Source organism: Cyanistes caeruleus, chromosome 1 (genome assembly GCF_971803275.1).
Source record: "Cyanistes caeruleus chromosome 1, bCyaCae1.hap1.1, whole genome shotgun sequence".
NCBI lineage: Eukaryota > Metazoa > Chordata > Aves > Passeriformes > Paridae > Cyanistes > Cyanistes caeruleus.
The window spans coordinates 57,844,910-57,862,244 of NC_141701.1; the positions used below are offsets into that span (position 1 = coordinate 57,844,910).

Sequence of the window (17,335 nt, forward strand, 5' to 3'; positions counted from 1 at the left end):
CCTTCCCATCAGGGAAGGATCCCAATGTGCTACCAAGTCTGGCAGTCCAAGACACAAGCACAAGACTCATTCTGTGCCTGTACAATGGCCCTCAGTAGGGAGATCCCTGACTGCCCATGTGGCCACAGAGCTTGACAAGCAATAACTCGGGATAAACATGTGCAGGAGAACTTAAGAGAAAATTAAAAGGTTATTCACAAGCTAATAGGTAATTCTTCGCTTCTAATAGGTACCAAATAAGTATTTCCAGATTAGGCTTATTATTTTTACAATGAATAACCTATATTGATCTTATCCAATGAACTCTTGAAACTCTCTTGTACAAGTCTACAAAATTTTCTCTTGAGATATCCACCAGCTAAAAGCATTTCACACAACACTGGTTTAAAGGATCCTTCATGATAAGGGAGGATGTAGGGCCATAGGGACTTAATATCTCTGCTTCATTTCCCTTCATTAGTTAGTCAAATTTCACTTGAGAGGATATGTAATTCCTTAGTCATGTCCTCCTGTGTTGAGCATAATAGAGGGAACTTGGTATTCCCAAACACTGTGCTGGGAAGCTCACACTAAAAAGAAAGTATGCAGCAGGACAAGGAAACATTTGTGAGAACAGCCATGTTTATGCAATTTTTGTTCTTTGGATTAAACATATTTTCCTGCTACAAGTTTTGGAAACCTTGAATTTGGTTCTTGAACACTAAAGAAACAGAAGCTGCCAATAATTCCACATACCATTTGCACAAAACTAAAAACTTGCCCTCTCCCATCTGAGAGCAGGTATCACCATCTTATTTGAAGCAGTGCAAGCATTTTTTTATATAAGGCTAGGTCTTACAACCATTTAAAAATATAGATATTATCTAAAATATTTTCACTTTCATTAAGTTTTATTCATGTAGGAAATAAAAACCAGACTTTAAGTGTATAGAAATCCATTGGCTTGTCCAGGATCTTTTATAAAGAGATTTTTCTGGTTGGCTGGCAACTCCCTTAGAAACTGTACTTTTACACAGTGCAAAATGAGATGCAATAAACCAAGCACTCAAGATAACATCTACCTACTTCAGCAGGATAGGGACAATAACAAATACAGCTTTTGTTATGATTGCAGGCTATTTTTCTTTGAAGGGCCCTCTCAGCATAAGATAAGTACATTGTAAGAAAAAGTAAAGATCACAAAAAAAGCTTCCATTTTTAGAGCTCCTGCTCCTTTGTAAGAATTAGAAAGCAAAAGTGAAAAAAAAGAATCTGGAAGAATTTACATACAATTGCTGTAGCTTTGCGTCCTCTGGAAAAGCAGATCCCATTCTAGCACCTTCTAAAAAGATCCTGGGTGGTGCTAAGGAAATCACTTAAGCTGATTTCACTTTTCATCATGGGTAATTAACAGTGCAGTCTTCACAGCTGACCTATCTCTAGAAAGTCATCCACAGCTAAAGCATACTGTCAATTGATTTTGTGAACTCACTGTGACGAGTTCCTGTGATTTGTAAGAGAGAAGATCAGACTGTTCTAGTTGGTGACTTTCAACAGCACAGCACGGCTCCCTAGAGAGCTTTGGCCGTGATATTAGCCATGTTACTGTGCTCAGTAGCATGCGAGAGACACCTGAACTAATTCTCCCAACTGAAAGGAACAGAAGTAGACTGTAGTCCTCAAAGCAATCTTACTGTCACCAGGAGACTCAGCTTCACCCCTTCATCATCAATATCAGCCAGCTGAAAAAAATGTGTGACTAAATGTATAGTCTAGATACACTGAAACTCTTCTGTAGTTGTCACAAGGGTTCACAAAATATCCTGACTTGGAAGGGACCCACAATGATCATTACCTGGCCTGTGTTAAAAACTTCTGTGCTTGGAAGTTTTGAATGAGGCAGCTGAAAACAGATCTCTTAACTGGTAGCTAGGGAAGATTCAAAATGCTGAGAATTATTTTTTCTTAACTGTAATATGTGTTCTGCTTGATAACGAAGAGTCAATTTACTCCTTAGAATATGTTACTACTGCCTTGCTACCCTCAGCTGCAGCAGAAATTTATGTAGAAAAGTAACACCTATTCAAAAGTACCATTCTAAAGTTTGAAATGTCAAAGTTCAAAAACATAATTCAAAACACAACAATGTAGACAGATTCATAACAGCACTCAGACTACATAAGGATGTACCAAGATGTTTAAACAGCACCTCTACAAACTATTAACTGTTGTAATATGTAGCAGCAGCTTATGGAAATAACTGGCCCTTAAGTTCAGGGATGTCTATAAATGCAGCTCCTACTAAGCTGTATCTAAACTTGGGATGAGATTGGAAGACATACAAGTAGACAAATCTAACTATCCACCTTTTTTGACAGGTGGAGCAGTCCAATCCCATCAATCACTTCTCCTCCTGAAACCACTGCACAAGCCTGCACATAGTAAAAAGTTTACCCAAGAAGAAAGAAATAAAAATAGTTTTCTATATAACAAATTGAAATGACTCACAAAAGGGTTTAACAAGTTAAAAACAACAAAAGAAAAAAAGCAAAAAGAGCATCAGCTTAGCTTCTTGTGAAACTGCAGTCTAAACTTCCACGTATCTGTTTCTTCTTAGTACAACAGGAATATTCATAACATTGTACCTCAGAGGAGTTTGTTGGAAATATATTCAAATACATGCTTCAGAAGCACTGAGAAAAGTATGATGCACTACACTGAGTACTGAAGCAAAGTCCATGAGGAAATTAATAATTCCACCTTCAGTGCATGTTCTTATAATTTGAAATAAATAAAATATAAGGCCAGATACTGAATGAAGAAGATAAAAGTGAAAAATTAAATAGCTGGTCATGAATGGTGAGCACCATTCATCCTGTATGCTAAACAATTCACTGGTCCTATTAAGCTAAAAAAACCAAAAAACAAAACCCAGATAACACTATTTAATTAAAACTTACGTTAAAACCCAATTGTACTCACTGTTTTTCTAAAGAAAATATGAAAAGGCAACAGTAAATAAATTCTGCAAGTGGTGCCAAAGCTCACTCTAAAGCTATTAATGCTGAGAACATTACAGCTGGTGATGCTCAAACTGGCCAGCCTAGAAACTCCATAAGATAGGCTTAGCTGAAAAACATGCACTTCAGGACTCCCAAAACATAAAGCTAGGCACTGTGAAATGAACAATACATTACAGATACAGAGTTCAGTTGTGGAGACCTACAGTACAGATGTAATAGAAAGCAGGGGTAGATAATGAAATCAGATTGAGAATGATGCCACATAACCAACAGAAAATCAGTCCCCAGTGTAAGGCTGTAGCTAAGAGGCTAAACAAGAGGTTTTGGTGTATAAACAAGGGAAATACAGCAATGAGATGACACTGCAGAGGATGACACAGAGCAGGGAGATGACATTGCGTAAGAACAATGTATTACTGACCTAGTGCTTCTCTGTCTCTGAAATTTAGCAGCGAAGAGTAAATTTCTTGGGTACTCCATGCCAGCAAAAGGCTTTTATGAGATTCTGCAGCTGAGCCCTTCCACCTCTGCCAAAGAAACTTGTGGTCCCAGATATAAGGTTCCTGTTTATCAGCTGTGAGGGCCATCAGAACAGAGGACTGACTCTGACTGATTAGCTACTGTTGGTGTTTTGCTTCCTACATCAGCAAGGTAGAGTTTGGGAAGCTGGCTGACAAAACCAAAACTTAAAGAGAAAGGCAGTTGTTAAATTCCAAAAATATTCAGCAAGTGAGGGTAAAAGTCTTTTGATGTGTGATCCCACTGCAACAGAGATGTTAGAATCTGACAGGCTCTACAGAAAGCAAATCAGCAACGACAGATAATACCGAAGTGTCCAGGCAAGGAGGTGGCTGAAGAGCATCTTCTCAATCCTCTCAGGTTTTTCATCTGCAGGGATGAAAATAAGAATAATGTAAATAAAATAAAGAAATGTCTTTATTTCTGGATGTATATTTGTGATAATGTACCGTTTGGTCTTCTTTTTTTTCCTGGCCAATCCCACCAATATATCCTTATTTTTCCTGTTTACCAAAAACTAGAAGTTGTTTATTCCTGAAAGTCTGCTGACTTGCACAGAAGTAAGAAATTCCTTTTCCATTTACGTTTTGGGCATAAAAATACAAAAATATTTCCCAGATTATAGAAATTCTACCAGATGCCATTAAACACAGATTATGTATTTTGGTTTCAAATGTACCAACAAAATCAAAGGCAATTTTCATACCAGAGGGACATAGAACACATTAATTATTCATGGAAAATTATGTTGAACTAGAGAAAAAGTGGTTGCACCAATTACAAAAAAAATAACCCTATATCAAATGTTATTTTATATTGCCCCAGCAAAGTAAATGTTGGCAAGATTTAAAAACTCCTTAAGGAACTAAGCTAGCTTGCTTGACCAAGAGAGAAAAAAAGAAAAATATTAAATCCATTAAATCCTATGACAATACCATGCCAGAAATTATTTTGCAGGAAGGCAATTTCTTTTTTTTCTTACAGAAAACAAGCAGGCATCATGTAAGAATGTTGACTTGGACTGAAATTCCCACTCAGAGACACTGCAGCTATGAAGAAATTATCTGTCAGAAGAATAAGAAAAATATGTATTTTTCCATTTAGAATCTGTGTGCTTCAGAAGCAAAAGAAACATTCAACCCAGATAATTTCACTCTTTGCGTCAGTCTGATCTTGATTGAACTGACAAAATCTTGTTTTGGGATGTATGTTCGCTGTTTGCATATTGACCTACATGTTATTTTTCACTTTTTACAGCTCAGGTGCTTTTATTTGAAATATTAAGCTCAGAAAAAAAGTTCTAACAATTACTGTATCAACCTAAAACTTGTTGCTCCTCCTTAGATTTTCTTTCATGGGTAAAAGTAGAAGGTTTTGTATTTTTGTACTTTTTGTACAGACAGAAACCAAATTAACACCTTCTTGAACTCTTGAGGAACTCTGACAGAGTATAGTTGTTTCCAGTAGAATTATTATGCAAAAGGGATAATAAAGGGATAAGGGATAATAAATCCAATGTACATCCTAGTAAAAGGGTAAGGCTTCAGATTGAGTAAAGTGCTTAAATGTCCCTAAGCATCATCCAAACAGCAAAAACTATTTAGAAGCTCTAGGGAAATCAGGCTGAGTTGAATGATGCAGCTAGAGCAAGTGACTGGACAAATTGGAGTGTAAAGATACAATGTCTGACAAGGTGACAATATACAGAAAAACATGTTGCACACAGAAGAGCACATACCCCAGCAAGCCAGACATGCATTTTCAAATACACACACTAGTGTCTTTCTGGAAACAGAGTGAGCAGAAGTACACCAGCTCACTCTTGTTTTCATGGTCTGACATGAAAACTCTGCTATCACTACATAACTGTATGTGTCGAACATAACATATAAAAAATGCATGGATTGCAAACAATCTCTTGTCAATTAAAAAATTGAATAACACATTGTACATCTCACTGAAGATTTTTTGACAACACAACTCTACATAACTCACAATTGTTCCTTTCTGGCCTGAAACCTCACAGGTGGAATTCCTGCACAGACATCCACCAGTTGCTCCAGCTGTTTAACCCTTGTGGTGACATATTTGGAGGACCTGACTGGGGAGCTGTGGGAATGGGCTGTCAGAGGATCAGGGCAGTGGTGGCCACGGGCCAGGAAATGGCCAGCAGTGAGAGTCAGGCAGAGTGGAATGTAGTGACTGATCTTGCATGGCCCTTACACAGATAAAAAAAAAAAAAACATGTACCTCAATTTATTTATTTTTTTTCTTTTTATATTTATTTTAAATACTTTGTAGATAGTAGATACTATTTTGGTCATTCAAATATTGACCCAGAATGGTAAAATTTGGTTTCATATCTTGCTCATCTTCCATCCCTTAGGAAAAAAGTCACCACCCACCAGGCCATCAGTTTGTCTATTTTGAACTGGGTCTTTCACAGTGAGGGAAAAAAAAGGAAAAACAGAGGGAAAAAGAGTAATAGGCCTAGCAGAAAAAAAAGTAGAATGAGTAAACCAAGTCCAAGTTCTCATAGCTGGGACACCAACTGGAACATCAACACGGGATAAGGAACTCCAGATTCTGATTCATGCTTACAGAACAACCTCCATAAATTATTGTGAAAGTAGAACTGACCGATAATATTCCCCACCTTCACTCCCCACAAAGTAAGGGTCCTAATTGCTGGACTACACAGCCTGCCCTACTTTCCTCCCTTCTGCACTTCCTACAGATCATTAGATAAAACACACCACTTGGCAGAATGGTTGTATTGCTCTGGTGGTTTAGATTTGCCAATTTGAGTTTCCCAGCCAAAGCACCAAATAATGTGGTGGGTTTTAGCACTGGCTAAAATCACCAGTGCACTTACTCATTTCTTGCTGTGAGATGTGGATTAGGAGAAGGGCAAAACAGGCTTAAAACTTAAAAGGTATAAAGAAACTTTTTTAACAGGACTACAAGAATAAGAAGCATCAGAATAAAACTTCCAGAACACCTTTCCTCCCTCTGCCCAGCTTTTTCCTTTCCCAACTGACAACGTAGAGACAAAACCTGGGATGTTAAAGCAGCACCAAATACACCGTAAACTTTCATCAGTTCTTGTAGGGAGAGGAGTTTTCTCTTGTCATGCCATGGAGACTTCTCCACAATAAACAGTTTTTCTCATGGTTTTTCATTTCCACAAATAGCAGCCGCCCAGGCAAAAGGTTCTGCATCATGACATTCCTTCCATTTTCACAGCCCTCCTAGAGGTGTGTGCATGGTCCATGAACTCATGGGGTATTGTTTTAAGAATGAGTCGTTCAAAGGCAAAGGTTCTCTTCATCTGTCTCTGTGATCATCTCTGAGAACAGAGGTTTTCTTCTTCTCTCCCTGGGGGAAAAGCGTCTCCATTACTCTCTCTCTGTTCAAGCATCTCATGGGATCACAGCTACTCCAGCATCTACTTGGCTTCATCAATAGATGCCTCTGCTCACATCTATGGTTTGAATACTTCATCCCCCCCATACTCTCTCTCATGAATCAAAGAAGATATTTCAGTATATCATTATCCATCTTCAAGAATATTTCAGCCCCATTCAGCATCTCCTCATTCTCCTTCCATCTAAGGCTTGACTCTTTCTTTACTGACCTTGGTGTCTTCATGATGTCTTCCTACATGCCATCACTCCTTTTCTCTCTCTGGAGAGAGGAACAAGGTCTGCAGGTCTCATTTGTATAGTGAAAGGGTTAATATTTTGCCCAGTGCCTCAGCAGTCAGTGTTGAATTTCAGGCCGCGCTGGGCCCACCCGGCAGCCGCTGGAGGGGAGCTCGGAGAAAGCAGATGGTTCTGGCTCAGCCTGGAGCCATTGGCACAGACCAGAGGGGGAGAGGATTTAGTGTCGGCAAGATATCAGCAGCCCTGGTCTGACCCAGCCTGTGGCCACAACCCCACAGTCTCCATCCCCACCTGAGAACTGCTGGGGTCTGGCCCAGCCTCCCCCAGGCTGCACAGGCCCCAGTGGAGCAGGGCCAGCCCCACCAGAGCTCAGCTACCTTTTAAGGCTAGAAGCCAAAACAAGATTGAGTTCCCGGTTTTGTGGTTTTTAAAATGTGGACCTCACAGAGGCAGATCTAATTTCTAAATGGTGCAAAATGTTGTCAGTTCTCAGAACTAGCCAGCTTTTGGCCTGTCCTAGGCACAGAAGAAGCTCCCAACAGCTTCTTTTAAAAAAAATCAATTCCATAGGTGGTTTCTTACTTCTTTCCCCAAATGTCAATCAACGTGAAAACACCACAATTGCATAAGTCTCTCTCGATGGATAGAAGGAAGATCTGCTCCATTCTTTCAAAACTAATGTCAAAGCGTGTCTGTCTCAGGATGGCTTTTAGTCTCCATACCTCAAAACAGATAAGTTTGTGAGATCTGGAGAGAAAGGAGTTTTGAGACATACTCTTGCACTTTGCATTTTCTCTTGCTTTTAGCCCAGCACTCAGGATTTTCTAATTGTTTTTATGAGCCTTTCAGATACCACAGTTCTGTGTGTGAATCTGGGTTCACAGAACAGGTAAGGTTAGAAGTGACCACAGTGGGTCATCTGGTCTAATCTCTCTGCTCAAACAGGGTCATCCTAGAGCACAGGATTGCATCCAGATGGTTCTTGAGTATCTCCAGTGAGAGATACTCCACAACATCTCTGAGAAATCTGTTCCAGTGCTCAGTCACCCACACAGTAAAGAAGTTCTTCCTCACTCAGGTGGAAATTTTTGTGCATCAGTTTCTTCCCATTGTCTCTTGTCCTGTTGCTTGGCACCACCAAGAAGAGCCTGACTCCATCCTCCTGACACCCTCCCTTCAGTTATCTGTATACATCAATGATGTCCCTTCCTCAGTTGTCTCTTCTTAAGACTTAAAATTCCCAGCTCACTCACTTTCAATTTTTTCCTTCCTTTGCCTTTCAGGAAACAATAGTGGATAATGTCTAATACATTAACATTTTAGACCATTTTTAAAATTCTAATTCCTAGCATAACAAAGAATAGTTTCTCTTGTCTCTAGATCTCTTATTACTTGTTTTGCATTCCCATGAGCTTTAGCAAGATCTGAAGACAGTCTGTAGACAAAAGTCAGTTACATTTTTCTGGTGTAATGGAGTACATTAGCTCTCTTCACCATGCAAAGGATTGAGAGGTTCATCAGCAGTAAAATGAAAGTAAAAAGTAATAGAACTGGACAACCGACACACTCCAAGTAATATCCATAATAAATTCTCCTCTCTGCAGATTCTGATGCCTTTTTCTAGCAAGTCCAAGTGAATTTAGCAAAATATCTGAATAGACTGTATATACAGGATTCACCACGCAATATCTGGTTGAAAGTGAAGCAAAAGAATTCTCGTATTTTCTTTTAACCTTAATTTGTAAACAGTTGATGTTAGCTTGATTAAATTTAGCTTTTCAAATGTTACCAAATCTGTCCTATGTTATCCAGTATCCTATCCTATGTCTTCAATATCAATAAATTGAGCTATGAACTCATCAGCAGGGGAATCATACTGATGACTGTATGTTAGGATAAGGCGATTGTCAAGCATTTACCCTGCAAGAGAATATAAAACTAATGGTGTAAATATGCAGCATTTTCTGTTTGCAAAAAAGCTGTTCATATATTAATAAACAATATTTTCCATTCTCCCGTTCTTCCTTCTGTTTTACTTCTAATGTCTTGTTTGTAAGATAACTAGAGACATCAAGAATATTGTGGTTTTATTTCCTCAACAAGCATAACATAGAGGGGAATAATAAATCAAATTTAATTTAACTTAGTTTAGCATACAAATTGAACTATTGCCTGTATAGTTCATCATTAGATTTTCATCTGTATCCATTCTTTCCTTCATGTGTTTATGAAATTATCCAGATTTACAACTACTAAAACTATCACAGCTCACAGCCTGCAAAGTGCCATGAAACTACCAGAAAAAGCATCTTTGCCAGCTTTGAGACACACAAATACTGACTGAAAAAAACAGAGGTTCTAGTGTGTGGCACAACTGTTGCCTCTCTCTATCAGAGGTAGCATTCGACTCTGATGTGCTAAGCAGCCCCCAGGATGCCTGTGAAGCTGAGCCACTCCAGTTGCCCGCCTGCTGAGACGCTCCTAGGGGCTTTCATGTGCCAAGAGGATATTTTCCAGCTTCATGAGAAATGCAGACTGACACAGCAAACAGTTCTGACCCATTCTCACAATATCCCTTAAACTGCAGGACAACCTAAACCTGATATCACTACTTTTTTCAGATACAAAAGACTGCTGGGCATATACAAGTGAATTAGGCTACAATTTAATTTATTTTCCTGGAAAAGAATGGACAAGGGTAAGAAAATGCATTAAAGAAAAAAAGAGAGAGAAAAGCATTAATGCTAATTTTGTTTAAAGGAAAACAAATGCATGTTAATGTGGTTGATATATAAGCATCAGATTTATGAAGTCAGAATCAAGTGAATTTCTATTTCTAAGCAAAACTAAATCAACCAGTTATGACAGATGTGAAATGGCCACCTTAACTGCATGCATTTAATTCCTGCAAGATAGAACACTGATGTTAACATAAAAAAGAGAAATATTATTATGAAAGAAACAGGAAAAGTTAGAAATACTGAAAATATATTGAGGGGACAGTCAAATGAAATGTCAGTGGGAAATGAAAGTCAATGCAAAATTATTTGTACAGTGAAAGTAGAAGAAATGCTGGGGAGAAATAGTATTGACCATAATTTATACACATGTAGGACTTGACATAATGAGAAAAGCAAAGGAAATGCCTTTTAATGGTTAGCAAATAAAATACTGCCAAGGTCATTACAATCAAACCGGGTAAGAAAAGAGTAACATGTTATTACTGAGACAGTAAGATCTCCTGCTGTTAACCTGTTACTTTTCCCCCCTCTACCACCCAGAAAACCTGCTGACAACCTGTTGCAATTGTGTTTAACACTACTTGTTGAAGCAGAAGTCCTTGTCTCCTTACAAATTCTCCTGTTCACATTCCACATCAGGGATGCACCAGCCAGGAAGACCCAGATTGGCCAGTTAATATTCCAGCAGTGAGAAGAGTTCTTAGATTTGTTACCATGCATAATATAAAGACTCTAAACTAGAGACAAACAAAAAGAAACCACAAAAAAGATTCTGAATAAGACACAACATTAAGATAACTGCTGGTTTTTTAAAGTGTAATGATCAAAGATAAATCACTTGCTTACAATTACAGGAACATAAGTTAGAGAATCAAGTAAATTTCCTAGATCACAGGTAATTAAAAGCAGCTTGGTTAGAGAACAAAATGAATCACAATATGTGCTTTATAGTAGCACAGTATAAATTTCAGCAGTTCGTAACATGCTTCCTAAGGGAAAAAATCCAATTGGAAAATTCAGTCTTGGCAAAATCTAGGTGTAGTCCAAAAATCTTTTCTGTTTCTGAAACATATGGTTCACAATTGCACAAATACGGGTTTAATGACATTCTTACTCTGATGTTTTGCAGTATAAAGGCAGACATCACTGGTTATCTTTAGAGGGGATATGAGTACTATGCACAATTGACAATAAAATGGTCAATAGACAACTTCGTCTAGATCCTTTCCTATTTAATGAGTGGTTGATAATAAGAATGGCTCTGTGACCTTCTGATTCTAAGGAAAATAAAGGACTCCACTTTGAAAGCCTTTTTATTTTGGCAAATTATCTGTTATGCAATTTCCATAAGGATGTTTGTGTACCATTGGAAGGCAGATGCTAACAAAGATGAGAAAATACCAGCAGCAGTGTAACCTCCTATCATCTCTCACTAGTCATGACAGCTTTTGTTACAATGAAAAATGTAATAAGATACATAGACAATACTGGATTTTTTGTTTTGATTTTACATTCTTTCCTTGTTCAGTGAAGTGCAATAAAGCCAAGAAGACACAAAATCACAACTGACATGGAGAGTTCAAATTTATCTAGTTCTCTCAAAGTCCTGATTTCTCTCAAATATCTATAAGTAGGGAAAACAGAGAAGGAAAATTAAACAATGTTGTTTCTTTGCCAAGAGCCAGTCCCTAGATAAGAGAATTCTCCTTTATAAGCCAGTATATGATGCAATAAGAAAAGTAATTTCTAAAGGCACTTTCAGGGATTCAGGTTGAATTTTGTAATACCCACTGTGGGAACAGAAGTCACACTATTAAAACCCAATAATGTACATTGGAAAACAAGAAAGAAAAACATAGAATTCTAGTTTTTAAAAAGCCAAAATACTGCTGTTTCTGTGACCCAAGGGATATGCAAACTGTGACCCTTAGCAGATCCCCATGGCCAAAGCTATAATCCACAGAAGAGATTAAAAGTGACAGGCTTTTATGAGAAGGAGAGTGTAAAAAGCGAGAGTGGACTCTCTTGTGAAAGAGAGGAAGTTAAAGGTGATGGGTTTTTCTGAATCAGCCCAGAGGAAAATAATTTCATACAACTGATTCTCTTATGGTCTACCACTACATGGGAGGCTGAGTAAGGAAAGAAGAGATTTTAGTCAGCTCTGTACTACATTTGGCAAGCCTGTTCAGGACTCAGTACGCTCCTGCTGTAAACCAATGGCTTCCCAGACATCTTTCCAAGTCACAATTTTACATATTACACCTGTCCTTCCCTGGGCCATATGCTGCTACCTCTCATGATATTTCAGGCACACATTGACCATACTGCCCATTGACAAGTTAATTCAATTAACTAAAGTAGCAGTAAACTCCTTTTCCCTAAGGAAAAGAAAATTCTGTCTTACTGATACAGCAAACTGAACTAGTTCAGAGAAGAGCTGTCAGTGACTTGCCACTGAAAGGGAGTGGGGGTCCCTTTTGGCAGCAAGGAATCATTACTTAACTCAACTGTACATTCCTTCAGCTAACAGTGAACTCAGCACCAATGCCCCTTGCAGAAAAGGCATTTTTAAGGGCCTTTTCATTCATCCTAAAGAACCTTTACACAGAGAAATAAAGAAAAAGCAGTAAAGCAAACCAAGTCCAAACAGCTTCCAGAAGCTCTAACCAAAACACTTACAAAGGCAATCTTTGCTGCTGCTGACCCCAAACAGATGGCAGCTTGCAGCTTGAGCCCTTGTTCTTGGTAAAATTCTTCTGTAAAAAAGGAAAATGTGCTGGATAGATACTACTTTGCTTTTAGTTTTGAACATCACTCCAGAATCTTGGTGGACCACAGCTACTAAAATAAGGACTAAAAAGTAGCTTACGATGTTAATCTTCCTCTACAATCAACTAAGTCACCAGCCTCTGGTGTCTCCACCTCTCCATTCAGTAAACTCTGCATTAGCAGAGTGTGTCCTATGTATTAAGATCTAGATACTTTTAAGTAAAATGCCTCAAAACAGTTCAGGTTCAAATCAGGAGAAATTATATGAACAGAACACTAACTTTTCCTCAAAACTCTCATTGAACATAATCATGCTAAAATGTCTTGGATAACATCATATCAATAAAAATGTTTACAGTACAGATATTCAATGTCATTGCTATGTAAAAATCTTATTACCAAGAAAAGATTTTTCATAAGAACTGGGAAAGAAACCAGAAGGTAAAGGGATATAAATGTTACTATCAAGAAGGAAGACATAAATGTAGAGTTTGAAAATAAAAAACATCTTTTTAAGTAACTCATCTGGAGCAGTCAAAGTCCAGCCCCCAATATGTTTACAGCTTCACATACATCAGTGGAGCAGCATTCCTTCTGTAACAACATTAAAGCAGACAAAATTCACCATGCATAGCAAAATAACCACATGTAGCACCAGTAACACATTTGCTTGCATGTTTCTATTCCATGAAAATATTGCTTTCATTCCTCTTAATTCCAGAACTTACACATGTATACAGAGCTTATCAAATGATAAAATATTCTCTTGAATTGAAAGCTGGAATCACTTTCCTGTCATCCTGTTAAGACAGTTAGAGAAATAAGGAGGGTTTCAGCACAAAAAATATATATATACAAACATTTCATATATTTTAAAACTCCACAAATCTCACTGAAGTAACATCCTATGAGTACTCAAAGTCCTATGCATATGCAGCCAAAAGCCAGGAGAAAGCACAAATTCAAAGTAGCAGAAAAGGGAGTGGAATTACCTAAAATTGCTGCCATAAAAATCATCCTGTCATTGCTCTTCTTAAAAGTTGTGCTCTGAGTAGCCTGTAACAGCTGCACAGAGGTAATCAAATTTTTCAATCTAAAATAAGTTGGTCCTGTACAGTGAGAAACTCTTTTTATGGAAAGGTGTGTATGGGAATGGTACATAAAATCCAGAATGGCCTTGGAAAGTACAAGCAGAGTGACACATTATCATGGGGAAAATGGCCCAGACAGCAGGGACTTTGGCTCCTGCAGTATTCAAATGCAGCTTCTCACTATTCCTCCTCATGCAGCACTATTGCTGCCAAGGGCAGAGCAAGTCATGGACAAAAGACATCCACTTGAAGGACAAGATGAAAGTTTTCCTAGTGGATAAGGAAAAACACATGCTGGAGCACTTCAGGCACCTTTTTGTAGTTCACTGCAGTTGAAACATCTTCCAAATCTGGAGTTTAGAAGTGCTCCCAGATTCCTCTCCCACACTAAGCTAACACATCCCCCAGCTACGCTTTTCTTTGGCTGAAAAATGTGTCCTGTACTAACTTACCAGTCTTTAAACTTGTGACAACAGGAGTACTTTTTCTCCTCAATTTTGCATATGATCAATGATCAAAATGATCAACCAACAAATTGTTTGAGGCTTTTATCTACAGGACTTTTACCCTACCATTATGTGGAAGTATTGAGAGAGTAAAGAAAGGTATTGCAAGAAAGGTATTGTGGTGCTAATCCCAGGGTGAGACAGGATGAAGAAGATCTGGATTCCATTGTTGCATTTTAATGGACCAGATGGGGAGGTCACTTATTCTAGGTTTTTCCCATGACATCGGTAACAGCACATTATTTTATGGATGTTCAGCTTGAGGCATTAAAATGTGATTAATTGCTTAATATCCCAAAGTATGAACTGAATAAAATTAGGGTAAGAAGGTAAAAGTCATGGATATCCAATTTGAGCTTCAGATGTTGCCTGTTTTCCACTGGGTTTTTATGTGTGCATAAGCCTAGATGAGCCTTTGTTTGAATTCCAGCTTCACCAGTTTAAGAGCTGTGAAGTTTCTAGGACATAGGGTCTTGACAGCATCTAGTTAGCAGAGGGAAGTCATCCCACTGCCCCAATCACTTATATGAAGGGAGATAAGAAAAAGTGCTTTAGGGATCTGATCCTTACTGCTATTGAGCTCTTAGTTGTTGTTTTTCAGATCTAGTCTTTCTTCACACTATGCCTCTGGGCAATAGCAGACTCTCTAGCCGATCATATAAAATTGCTGCCATCCCCCAGAGTCCCCAGCACTTCAAAGCAGTATATTGGAACAAAAGACTAGTATGGAAAGATACATATATTTTTATGTCACACCAATGCTTTAAAACTTTCCAAACAGTACTCCTGAAATCCCATTTCAGCTTCTGATTGCATATTCATTATGATATATATTCATTGTGGTTTTAGTTGTAGTATATTCCTCAAAGTTTTAAAATGTTTGGTTTTTTAATAAATCCACTTACACTGTACTAGAGACAATTCACATAATTTCCCTTTTTCCAAACTTATGAGAGGTTTACTGTGGAAAACAAGCTCATTGAGCAGTCCATGTCCCAGATCCTTCCACACAGCTTCTAACTTAGTGTCAGAAAAAATAACATAGATATACTGCTGCCAGAGTTCAGATAAGGCAATGTTTTCCTGTTCCTCAAAGTCATGATTGATTGATAAGCTGATAGGTTTCAGAGATTTTTTTTCTTCACTCAGACTTGAAAAAATATTTGACACAATTAACTGAATGGACTTTATTTTCCTGGATGTTTCTTACACAATCTCCAAAATTCTGATCTAAGGTTTTATTCAAATACCCGAGGTGTTACAGATCCAGTGGCACATGCTGCTGAATTGCACTTCACAAATGTTTTCTTTGTTGATCTGCACAACCACTTCACTTTTGGCTCCAAATGTTTCAGGATTAGTCGGGCTGTGTTAAGTAATTGCAGATATCAAGACAACTGACTTTCTACTAAGATAGGAAGGTCCTGTGATTATGGTGTAGGAACGTGATCAGGAAATGTGCTTCAACAGGCAACAGCGCTATAGATTTTCAGTCAATTACAGTCTAAGCTCTTGAAAGATAAGCTCAGAAAGCTGCTTAAAGACAGGTACTTGCTTTAACATTTCCTTCATGTCAGTTCCCCTCGTCTGTTAAATGGAGGCAACATAATTTCATTACAGAAACTTACAAAGGCAATTTTTCAAGGCTAGTTCTTTTTATACAGTCATTATGTTTCTTTGGCTAACCTGGGGGTATATGTGTAATTCCATGCCTTTTAAGAATGCTGCAACTTGCATTCAGGAAACTATTGTTGTATAGATAATGGGATTCTAACAAATAGGATCTCATAATTTCTTCATAAACAAAAAATATATCTTCCATTTCCACAAATAACACACGCTTTCAGACTATTAAGGCCAGTGTCCTTGAAAAGCTATAAGTAGGTAAGGCTCACTTGTTCTTCTTGTCCTACTTCAGAACATCCTCCGAAGTTTTCAAAATCCTAATATTCTGTTACACTGTGCAGAAGAATCTTAGAACTTAAATGCTTGGATGTGATATGTTCTTACAATAGGTATGAATCTGGACTACATTTTAACTACCTCCTTTGCCACATCTACAAATATGGGTTCCCATATACAGATTTATTATAGATATGTCCAGTGTGCGTGTGTCTGAATAATGCACATACTTGAATCATGTTATCATCCCAAATTGTCCCAGGGGTTGAGAAATGAATAGGTTGATTTTTTTCAGATATTGGCATCAGCTGGAATTGTGAGGAAAATCTGTGACAGTGCAGGTGATTGTGAGTTCATTCCTTTCCTGCTTATATGCTAATTGTGAGCTGAGGAGATTTTCAGCTACTAAAATATGCCCATGTAGCACATCATAAGTTTAATTTAACATTTCAAAAGTCCCAGCAACATTATTTAAAGATAAGCACTCAGAAATGTACATCCCTAGTCTTTCTTTTCTTTATACAGGACATTATAAACAGTTTCTGTAGCAGATTTGTATCTGAGTTATGTATACCTACATATTTCTATGTTTACTCCTTCTATTTATTACAACATCCATTAATCCAAAACAAGGGAACATGAAGGAGGGACCTGAGACATTGATCTCAGGGCTCCAAATCACAGGCATGACACTGATTTTTAGTATTTAGAGACTATGGAAAACTTGTTTCATCTCCATAACACTTTCCATCATTCAAAAAATAACATAAAATTTATAATAGATGACAAATAGACATTTGCTACAGAAATATGCCAGGAAAGATCACATGTAATTTTGTGCTTTCCACCCCTGCAGCAGAACATAAGGACATCAACTTAGGCACTGCTCATGCTTCTGTAGACTACTGAAAGGAAGGAGGAAGAAGAATTTCCTATGCTTTTTCTTCTAGCCTAATGTTTTCATAAGCCTTTACAGATGTGGAAAACTACGGTCAAAATATGAAGTTAACCAAGGAAAACTCCACCAGCCCATAATAAAATCAACCATGACTTATAAAAGGATTTGCTTTGCAGTCATACCCCATACTTACTGCATAAGTCAGTGCAGTACAAAGTATCCAAGTAAAGCTGCTGTAAAGG

General features: G+C 37.9%; 1 long non-coding RNA gene across 3 annotated transcripts in view; it reads right to left on the reverse strand.

Annotated features, from left to right (window-relative positions):
- Window positions 1-17,335, reverse strand: part of LOC111925399 (uncharacterized) — a 218,009-nt gene that overhangs the window by 43,511 nt on the left and 157,163 nt on the right. The window contains exons 1-2 of one of the 3 annotated variants that reach the window (XR_015288288.1): window positions 7,159-8,303; window positions 3,424-3,890 (exon numbers count right to left, since the gene is read on the reverse strand). This is a non-coding gene — a long non-coding RNA (uncharacterized LOC111925399). Of the gene's footprint in view, window positions 1-603; window positions 3,891-7,158; window positions 8,304-17,335 lie in introns of those variants that run through there. The other 2 variants (XR_015288285.1, XR_015288283.1) reach the window with 2 other exon arrangements.